This window comes from Ictidomys tridecemlineatus, chromosome 16 (assembly GCF_052094955.1).
Source record: "Ictidomys tridecemlineatus isolate mIctTri1 chromosome 16, mIctTri1.hap1, whole genome shotgun sequence".
Taxonomy (NCBI): domain Eukaryota; kingdom Metazoa; phylum Chordata; class Mammalia; order Rodentia; family Sciuridae; genus Ictidomys; species Ictidomys tridecemlineatus.
The window spans coordinates 11,477,968-11,488,409 of record NC_135492.1 but is presented as its reverse complement, the minus strand read 5'-3'; positions in this window follow the sequence as shown (position 1 = coordinate 11,488,409).

The following is a 10,442-nucleotide window of genomic DNA, read 5'->3' as shown; positions in this document are numbered from 1 at the left end:
CTTTACTTCACCAGGTTGTTATGGAGATTTACTAAGATAATATTGAAACATGTTAAGCAAAATAGTAAAATAATGGCATACTTAACTACTTACAATCTCAGCTAGAATTAATGTGCATTTTTCATAGGTTCTAATATTCAAAAGTTAAAATTATTTTAAAAAGTGCTTGAGTCCTAATTTTCATGATCAATTGGGCTCTTCTTTGTGCTTTATAACTCAAAGCAAATCAACAATTAATTTATAAGTATTTATAAATGTCTCCTTAAATTAGAGAATATAATCATCCCCTTCTGTGAGACTAATCAATAATAACAAAGGTAAGAAATTAACAAATGCCAAAAACTTGGACTACTACTATTTCTTCTCTACCTAGTTGAACAGAATCAGCAGATAAGTGTAGCTACATTTCCATGTTGATCTCCAACTGACTTGGAACACAAAATTTTCTTTAACACAATGGATACTGAGGAGTCATGATGGGGCTTAGCTCTCTTAGATTCAATGAATCTGCTTAATCTATTCCTTTTGAGGCAGACCTTAATAAATGATGAAAACTTTCGGCAGCGATTCTAACAGCTTGGAAATTTCCATTACTTGGGAAAACTACTAGAAGTGCCAATCTAAATCGGCACTCACCATGGAAAACAGTGATGTGGAACCCCCTGCAGTCAAAGAAAATCTATTTCAAGGGATGGAAGGATTTGGGGCACAGATCTGTTAGCCAAGATGACAGAAAACTCTGATCTCTTCCAGAGATTACTTGAAGCTTTACTTGAAGCTTTCTAATAGATTTGAATGATTTTAATTTTATGACAGAAAAGACAAAGTCCTAAAAGGATAATGCACCAGAAAGGGCAAGGCTAATATGGGGATTCCACGTAAGGTTCCTAAAAGGGGGACAGGGTCAGAGTGCTTAGTATTTGTTGGCCAAAGCTAGAGGCCAAGATGTCAAAGCAGAGTGCTTCTGCTTGGAAACAACTGTTGAATAAAAAAGCATGAGTGCATGAGAACTAAAAAGAGTGTTGAGTCTAAGTGTGGGTTATTATGAAGACTCAGGGATTGGATAAGTCAGGATATTTTGAAATAAAAGCTCTTCACTACCAGACTGCAGGGCCAGGTCTGGCAGAAACACCACAGCAACAGAACTGACAGAGACAAAGGAACAATTTAAAAATCTATTTATTCCCCTCCATCTGACTACAGAATTATCTTCCTTACACTTCAAGGATATCATTAGGTCCTTGATAAATTAAAGGGGGATGGTAGAATAGCTAACTTCAGCTAAACAGGGAATTTCAAGACTCAAATAGCAAACTATAAAATCATAGGTGTGATACTATCTTTCCCTATGAGGCGGGGTTATGCTTGAAATGAATTGGATAATGCTGGAAACCCTAAGGATAAAGGTTTACAAAGTCCTAAGATATTAGCTAGTGGTATATCTCAGTGGTAGGAAAATTTCCCAGCATGCATGAGAAGAAAGAGAAAGGAGAGGGGAAGAGAGAGGAGAGAACAAACCTTGAAGGTGACTCATGCACACATCACTACTTATTTTTTTTTAAATAACTAATCCATTTTAATTATGTATATATGAATGTAGAGTGCAATTTGATTCATTGGACACAACTGCAACAACTTTCATTTCTGATTTTACAGGATGTACCATTGCATCATATATGCAGTCATACCTGTACCAAGGTAATAATGTCTATCTCACTCCACCATCTTTCTTGCCTCCATTACCCCTCCATCCTTCTCTTTGCTTAATCAAAGTATCATCACTGCTTCTTGGCTAGACTTTGAAGGGTTTCTGACTAAAGAACTGTCCTAACTCACTACGGTTCCATACATAGTAATGCTATGAAATCTCACCTCATATATAAGATGCAACAGCTGTAACTATTGTGGATATACATCTAATGTTGATTAGTATTGTAATGTAAATACTTATGCAGTATTTCCACTAGCAATGGCATAAGACAAGGCAATCTCTCCACAATTATCTGAAGCAGACACATTAACACCACTTTGAAGAAGCAGCTCAGCTATGTGTGTTGATTTATGTTGCACAGCCAACATGAGGGCTGTTCTAAAATAAGAGAGATAACTTCAAATTTAGGTATTTTAATAAGTTTGTTTAAAAAGCCATTGTAATACATTTTACCAATTTGACATCTAGCTTTACATACACTAACAGACATATACATCTTGGAAGATCAAATCTTTATCTTTCTAAATCATTTTTAAGTCTAAAAGGAAAACAAACACATAAAAAAAATCACGTGTCCCAAAAGGGGAGAGTTACAATCTTAAAATCCTTCAATGAACATTAATTATGATGAGGTCATTCATCTGGAGTTAGCAAAGATTTCAATGAATTAAGCTCCATTTCTTTCTTAGAGTGATGTAATATATTGTAACTCACAGTCAGCCAAAGGTCAAGGAGTAAAAAAGGTATTTGCAGGTATAACATAATAACAGTAGCACTGGTGATAATAATAATAATTGTTGCTTCAGTCATTCACTCTGAGAAGCATTTGCCAGGCATTGAAATCAATGCTACATGCATAATCTTGCAACCAGATTTCAAGCATACGTTACACTCTTTTTCATTATAAATGTTCAGGATTTGTTAAGACTAATTAGACGTCACTTAGGAAAAATCTGAAATCAATATTCTACAAATTAAGTAATTTAAAGAAAATAGTCATATAAAGGAAAAATAATTCTCAATGTCTATCTATACTCAACACAGCATTTCCAAAAGAAAACTATACCAGGAGAAGATGAGATATTGCAGAAAATTTAAAAAGTTCAATACTGAATAAAAGCACAAACTAAAGTCTATATTTTACAAAACTAACATGAAAACTCTAGCTAACACAAGATTATGTGATCAACAAAATCAAATAGTAATCATCAGCCAATAATTATAAGGGCATGTGAATCATACTACATACTCTTATTTGTGTTGCTCAGTTTGAATAATTGCTTTTCTCTTTAATTTTAGTTTATGTTCATAAATTTCACTCTATTCCAATGATTATTTCATTCCCATTAATTTAATATTTTTAACTTGAATGATTTTACTACAATATTAACCTTTTACCAAAAAATATAAAGTACTATACCTTCCCTTATCATCAACTTCATGTATGTTTGCTTTGTTCTTAATAAAAAATTCTACCATCATCTTTCTGTTTTTCTTTATGGCGAGTAAAAGTGGTGTTTGGCCACTCTGAAAAACAACAAATATAGTTTATTCAAAAAATTACTACTTTTCAACTGAAGTTAACCTTACAAAACACTATATGAACATAAGCATATAATAATAATGTAAATTAAGAGTAGCCACTCTCTTCTCTTCCCATTCTGCTTCCATACGTGCTGCTCTTTCATTTTGAGATGCCTCTCTTCTGCCTAGAGTGGCCACATGAACTCCAGCATTTCTAAAACTGCTTCATACATTTAATGTTTCCATGGATCTTTGCCGCTGTCAAGCATTCATCCTGGCATCTTGGAGTTATGTAACATGAACCCTCCTCAACCAAGAGCATCTTTAGGACATAAAATGTATTTTATATTCCAATAGACCCATTCCCTAATACATATTAGTAAAGAATATAAGTATTATATTTCACTAACAAGCCAAATTCTCAACTCACTAGTAGGGTGTATAAATCATATTCTGAAGATCATCTACTTTTCCAGTAATACCAAGCCTCATAGAAAAGATTCCTTGTTTTACTGTTAAGAGAAAATTTACACAACTGTGAATTGTATGTCCAGTAGTACAGAAATAGCTTTTCCATTGCTTAACACCTACTTGACACTGATTTTTTATTGGAGATATTCACATGTGAACAATTGAAGTTTCAGGAATATATTTCTGAGAGCTTTCCAGCAACATGGAAGTTTTCTCCATGTTATACAAGTCCACTTGATTCTTTTTTATTTATGAAATTAGAATCCCAGATTCCAATGTAAGAAATTTCTGCTTAAAATTGATAGAGTCTGAGTAAACTATGTTGCTTTTTCATAATTGTTCCTATGTCTTCTCTTATTATAAGTTGAAAGATATTTATCTTACATGTCAGAAAGTTCAATACAAAAATATATTATTTTATGCAATTGGAGAAAAATTTTCCAACTAATCCACTGAGAGGGATTAACAAAGAGAAATAACCAACTCAAAAAAAATTAGCACAGAGCTGGGATTATGGCTCAGTGGTAGAGCACTCACCTAGCACATGTGAGGCCCTGGGTTTGATCCTCAGCAGCACATAAAATAAATAAAATCAATGTATTGTGTCCAATAAGAATTAAAATATAAATATTTTTAAAAACTCCAAACAAACAAAAAAACCACCCAGTCAATAACTGAGCAAAAGAACTAAACAGAAATTTCTCAAAAGAAACACAAATGTCCCAACTATATATAAAAAAGTCTTCTACATCTCTAGCAATTATGTTAATGCAAATAAAAACTACACTAAAACTTTATCTTACTCCAGCCACAATGGTAATTATCAAGAACACAAACAGTAATATATACTGGTAAGAATGTGGGGCTGGGGATGTGGCTCAAGCGGTAGCATGCTCGCCAGGCATGCGTGTGGCCCGGGTTCGATCCTCAGGACCACAGACAAAGGTGTTGTGTCCGTTGAAAACGAAAAAATTAATAATAATAAATATTCATTCATTCATTCTCTCTCTCTCTCTCTCTCTCTCTCTCTCTCTCATTCTCTCTCTCTCTCTCTCTCTCTCTCTCTCTCTCTCTCTCTCTCTCCCTGGTTAAAAAAAAAAAAACAATGTGGGGGTAAGGGACACGTTTACACTGTTGGTGGGACTACATACTAATAAAACCACCCTGGAAAACAGTTTGGAGATTTCCCAAAATCTAAGAAGGGAACCACAACATGAAACAGCTATCCTATGTCTCAGTATTTTCCCAAAATTAGTAAAACAAAATTTTACGTGTAACTGTATATAAATACAGTCACATGTGTGTTTACAGTAGCACAATTCACAACAGGTAAATTATAAAATTAACCCAAATACCTGTGAATGGATGAAAGGATTAAGAAATTCTGGTGCACATACATACAATGGAGTATTACTCAGCCATAAAAATACATTATGTCATTTGTTGGTAAATGAGTTGGTATCCAAGAATATCATGCTAAGTGAAATAAGTCAAATAAGAAACTCAAAGGTAAAATGTTTCATATGTGGAAGATGGAGTTAATTAAAAAAAAGAAATGAAGAACAGAATATCAAAAGATGTAAAGAAGATCGTTAGTGTAGAAAAAGAAGATTGAGAGGCACAGAGATAATGAAAAAGGGAAGGCAATGAAGAAGGAAATCTTTAAAATTCGTGTTATATGCATATATAAATATACCACAGGTAATTGCACCCTTATGTATAAGTAAAAAGAATCAACCAAATATAAATAAATAGACAGGTGAAAGGAGGTCCAGGAGAATAGGAGGGGGAGAATGGAGGAGGAGGGGTAGACAGATGGAAAAGAGGGAATCAATGACTCAACTGGAATTCCATGCATGTAAGATTTTGGGGGAATTAATTCAACTACTATGTAAAACTATAACTCATTGAAAATGTATTCTCACTTGTAACGACAATCCTGGTAACATAATGCTTGGTTATTTTCCAAAATTCTTTTTATTCTCATCCACTTTAATTGCTACTTAAAGTTACTTATAATTTTAGGCAAAATTTAATTCAGAAATTTTGTGTATCATCAAGATTTATACTGATCTACACAGAGTACTTGTAGCATCATGAAAGACACTAAACATTTGCATTTTTAAGGAACAAAGCGGAAGACTGATACATAGTACAGCTGGCAAGGTCCATGAGTTATCTACTTCTAGTAATAATTTATATATTCTAGCAATGAGTGACCTAATCAGCCTTTCAAAAATTCCAGCGGAAACATTATTTTTATAGTATATATAGAGAAAACTATTTAACTTCCAAATTCTAAATTCAAACAATTAATCCCATATGAAAGAGATTCATAATATATTATGTAGTCCATATTCTTGTATATCAGTAGAAAACACCATGAAATCTTTATCACACTATATTAAAAAAGAGGAGTTGTAACCTCATTTATAGAGGCAAAGTAGGTGATTGGAGTAAGTGCTGCAGTTGCCAGAAGCAAACTGAAGAACATGTGTGCCCAGCATGTGGGAGGCAAACCCTGCACACCACACCACACAGTACTATGGCTCAAGGGGACCGCATCATGTTCCTTCACAGAAGCTTGAAGTTCAGATTTCTGCATGAGTCTCTTGAATTCTAAGTGTGGATTCAACTGATGGAGGCAAACTAAATACACACATGAGCTACAAAAGGAGGAGGAAGAATACGAGGAGAACTTCCAACATTTGCTAGTATTTTAATAAAAAGAAAATTTGTTTATGATCAGTATTTTTTAACATGCATTACTGTTAATTTTAAGAAAAATTTTAAATATTTTGAAAATAATAGTGATTGATGTATATACCGTGTTTTTGGCTTCAATATCTGCGTTGAATAAAAGCAGTTTTGTTGCTATTAATGTGTTCCTATAAAAGATAACATAGTGGAGTGGAGTTTCACCCTTGTTGTTGTGAACATTTGGATTGGCACCATGTTCTAGAAGAATAATTGCACATTCCTCTTCCTCATATTGTAGGGCCTGTTGGTTTTAACCAAGAAATAGATTGTTAATTTTGGAAATCCAAGAAAAATATTTCACGTTTTACTCATTAGTTATAACTAAATGGCATTAACCAATTTTTCTTCTAAGCATTTCATCAAATTCATTTCCTGCAAAACCACTGGTATATCTACCTTCATCAATGGTGTGTTGCCATCACTGTCACACAAATTGACATTACATTTCCTCTTCACTAGAAGAGCCACCGCTGCTGGTCTGCCATAGGCACAGGCATAATGTAGAGGGGTTCTGTGCAAGTAAGAAGCTTTATTAGGAATTCATAAGGTACCTTTTAAAATATACAACTATTTATGCAATTATAAACAATAAGTAGCTCATAATTCCTCTATTTTCTTATGAAGAAGGTACAATATTTAGTAGCTGTCATTACTTATTTTATTAATGAATGATTAGCCTATGCCACTGACATTTTCTTCTTATTTCTTGTTTCTGATACTACTGGGGATTGTACCCTGGGTTACTCAACTAATGAGTCATATCCTAAGCACATTTTTATTATATAAACAATTTTGATGCAGGGTCTCACTAAATTGCCCACTGTGGTCTTAAACTTCCAATTCTCTTGCCTCAGCATCCTAAGTCACTGGAATCATGGGTATGTGCGACTGTGACTGGTTCCATTGGTTTTACTTATTTTTGTTTGCTTTGTTTTCATATTGCTGGGGATAGAACCCAGGCCTGAAGCATTCTAGGTAAGGAGGGGCTCTACCACAGAACCACATCCCCAGAGCAGAGCAGCCCACTTGCCTAGAAAGAAGATGGACTTGATATTTAGCTCATCTTCAGTATGAATTCTACTTTAGACTCTGTGATGTACTAGTTATCCCACAGTCTTACTCTCCCTCAAATTCCTAAAAAAGTAAGGATTAAAATGAGTATCTCCCTGAATACTACCAGGACGCTTAATGGAGAATCTATGTAAAACATCTGAAGGTTTTGTAACACCAGCAACAGCTCCATAATTGGTAGCTATTGTAATCAATATTATTGCTTTTTATCAACTAAGAGTATTTCAACTAATAAGTTAGTAGTATTGTAGTGATTTTTAAAAATATATTTTTAAAACTATGTATTTCAATGAGTCTAAGATGATTTTTTTTCTTATCATTTTAACAACATTGACAATGGAATCCCACTAATAATTCGGGCTGCATTACAACTATAATTGGCAGCATTTAATTTTTTCTTCATAAACAAAATAAAGAACCATCATAATTCATGGTGCCTTACCTTAAGTAAAATGTGAGACAAACAATAGATTTATGGCAGTTCTCATGACATGGATGGCATTTAAATTCAGTTTAAATATGTATGATAGGTAAAGTAGGCTGAATAATAACAGTAAAAGGCCAAACCGAAAGCAAACTTAATGCCAAAGGAAAAAGAACCCAAATGAATTAGTATGGTTAAATTAATTCAGTATTTATATATATGGGATTTATATATGAATCAGGTATTTTCAATGTTCAGTATTTAATACTGAATTAATTTTTCACAAGGGACGTTTACAATTTCTTACCTCCATGAATGCATGATTGAAAAGGAGGAAGAACTGTTTCATTTGAAATTGAGTCCTATCACGTCAGTTTTAATTAACTGGTCACACCTAGAAAGTTTTTATGTAAGAGTTCTCTGAGATAGTAGAATATGTCAAATACAAAATAAGTAGCTGTGCAGTTCTTGCGCATTAAAAACGTATTCATTTTATGAGTACAAATGAATAGAATTAAAGAATAATTCTTTAATGCTATACTTTATAAAAGTTCCACTTAAAAATACTAAAGTTGAGAAGTTTAGTATTTTTATGTGAAACTTTTATAAAGTAAAGCAATATTTTTCAGGAGTAATAATCTTTTATACTTGCTCTCTTCTATTCTCACCAAAACAAAATTATTAACCTATAATTGCATATGTAAAATAAAATATACATATATAAGAAATGTATGTATAGTAATATCTACAATAGATGAAATGCACTATAGGACATCTATATAGAAATGTACTAGAAAAAAACATAAATGCTTTCTTCATGTTGGCAAAGGCATTCTAAGAAATAATGAATTTGAAAGAAGACTTCTTTTTTTCCTACCTCTCTTTTTGAAATTTATTATGTTGATGACGATGACAATGTTATTGTTGTTGTTTTGCTGGGGATTACACCCTTACCCTTTGCTTTGACATGCAAGAAGTGCTCTAACATTGAGCTACATTTCCAACTTGGAATTCTAATTTAATCAGATAAAATACTCTAATTTTACAGATGCTCAAGTGAAAGTGACATATGAACATAGGAAAAAAATATTCATGTCCTTGGCAATAGAAGGAATTTAAGTCTAACAAATGAAATAAATTTCGCAGCTACAATATTTTGAAGATGAAGAGTAGTGGTATTGGGCTGTTGATTATGGCTTGAGCTGTTTATTGCTCCTCAAATAGATGATTTAATGACAACTGCTGTACCACATTTATAACTGTGCATGCCACTACCTACCAATTCCATTTTACTCTCCCTTCCGGATATTTGAGTATTCTTTTTATCCTGTTCCAGTCACTAATCTTTTGGCCATTGGCAAACAAGTAATTTGTGAAAGTTAATAATGTATTTCGATACACAGAATGGCAAGTCTTTGTTCATTGCAAACATTTTCTTAGTGTCATCATGACCCTAAATGACTGCGTGTGGAACTAAAAAATGTACAGATATTTTTATTTGTTTTATTGTGAAATTGATAACCACAGAGAGAGCTCACATTTGGGGTCAGTGAGTATTCTAATGCACAAACCACAAGCAGGGCCTACCTTTGATACTCTTAGTCGCTTCAGAACAGAGTAGGGCAAGCTACAGTAGGGCAGCAGCAGGCAGCACTGTACAGACTAGGCACCCTTTGTGTGCTACTCCCTTGGCCCTGGTGACTGAGAGCTTGCACTGCCTGGATGCTCTCAACCAATGCTCTACTCTTCATGCTTGTACAGATACACAGTAATGGATAACTACAGGAAAGGGTACTGGAACAGTGGAATCAGCAATTTTGGAATTTTGTGCGAGAAGCTTTTGGCAGATGCTTTTTTACTTTAGTCTAAAGTGATAACAAAATTGAAAAAGCATGCTGTGTTTGGTGTTTTGGATAGTGTGAAAGCTGCCAGTGAACTCTAGTGTCCTCTGTGGAAAGGTAGTTAGAGGTAGTTAACTTCACTAACTGAAGTTAATGAAGTATTTCCAGAAAATTCAGGGATTGTCAACACTGTTGTTATAAAAATGGTTGGATGATTAAGATGACACCAAGTTATCCTAAGAATTTCATAAATTAGTGAGTGAAGGATGTGAGAAATAAGTAAAATCTTATTTTTAGAGGTGGAAGACACACCCCTAAATATACTAGTGTGAAGGAATTTTAAAAATATAAAAAAGAAGAAAGAACATGGAGCCATCTTCCCAATTCAGAGTTCTTGTGAGGCTCTTGGGACACAAGAGGTAATAGATTACATCTGAAAATTTTTCAATGCTTTTTAAAATGTGTACATTAAATCTGTTTTGTGTATTTATTTTTTTTAAAAAAAATCAGTGACCTTATAGGGAAATTTTAAGTGTCTGGGAAACCAGTTAAAAATTTGGTTTTGTTTAGCTGCCCATTAGAAGTCCTGGTTACTGAACTTCCAAGGTGTGCAGTTCCTGGATATTGAGGACTCCACAGA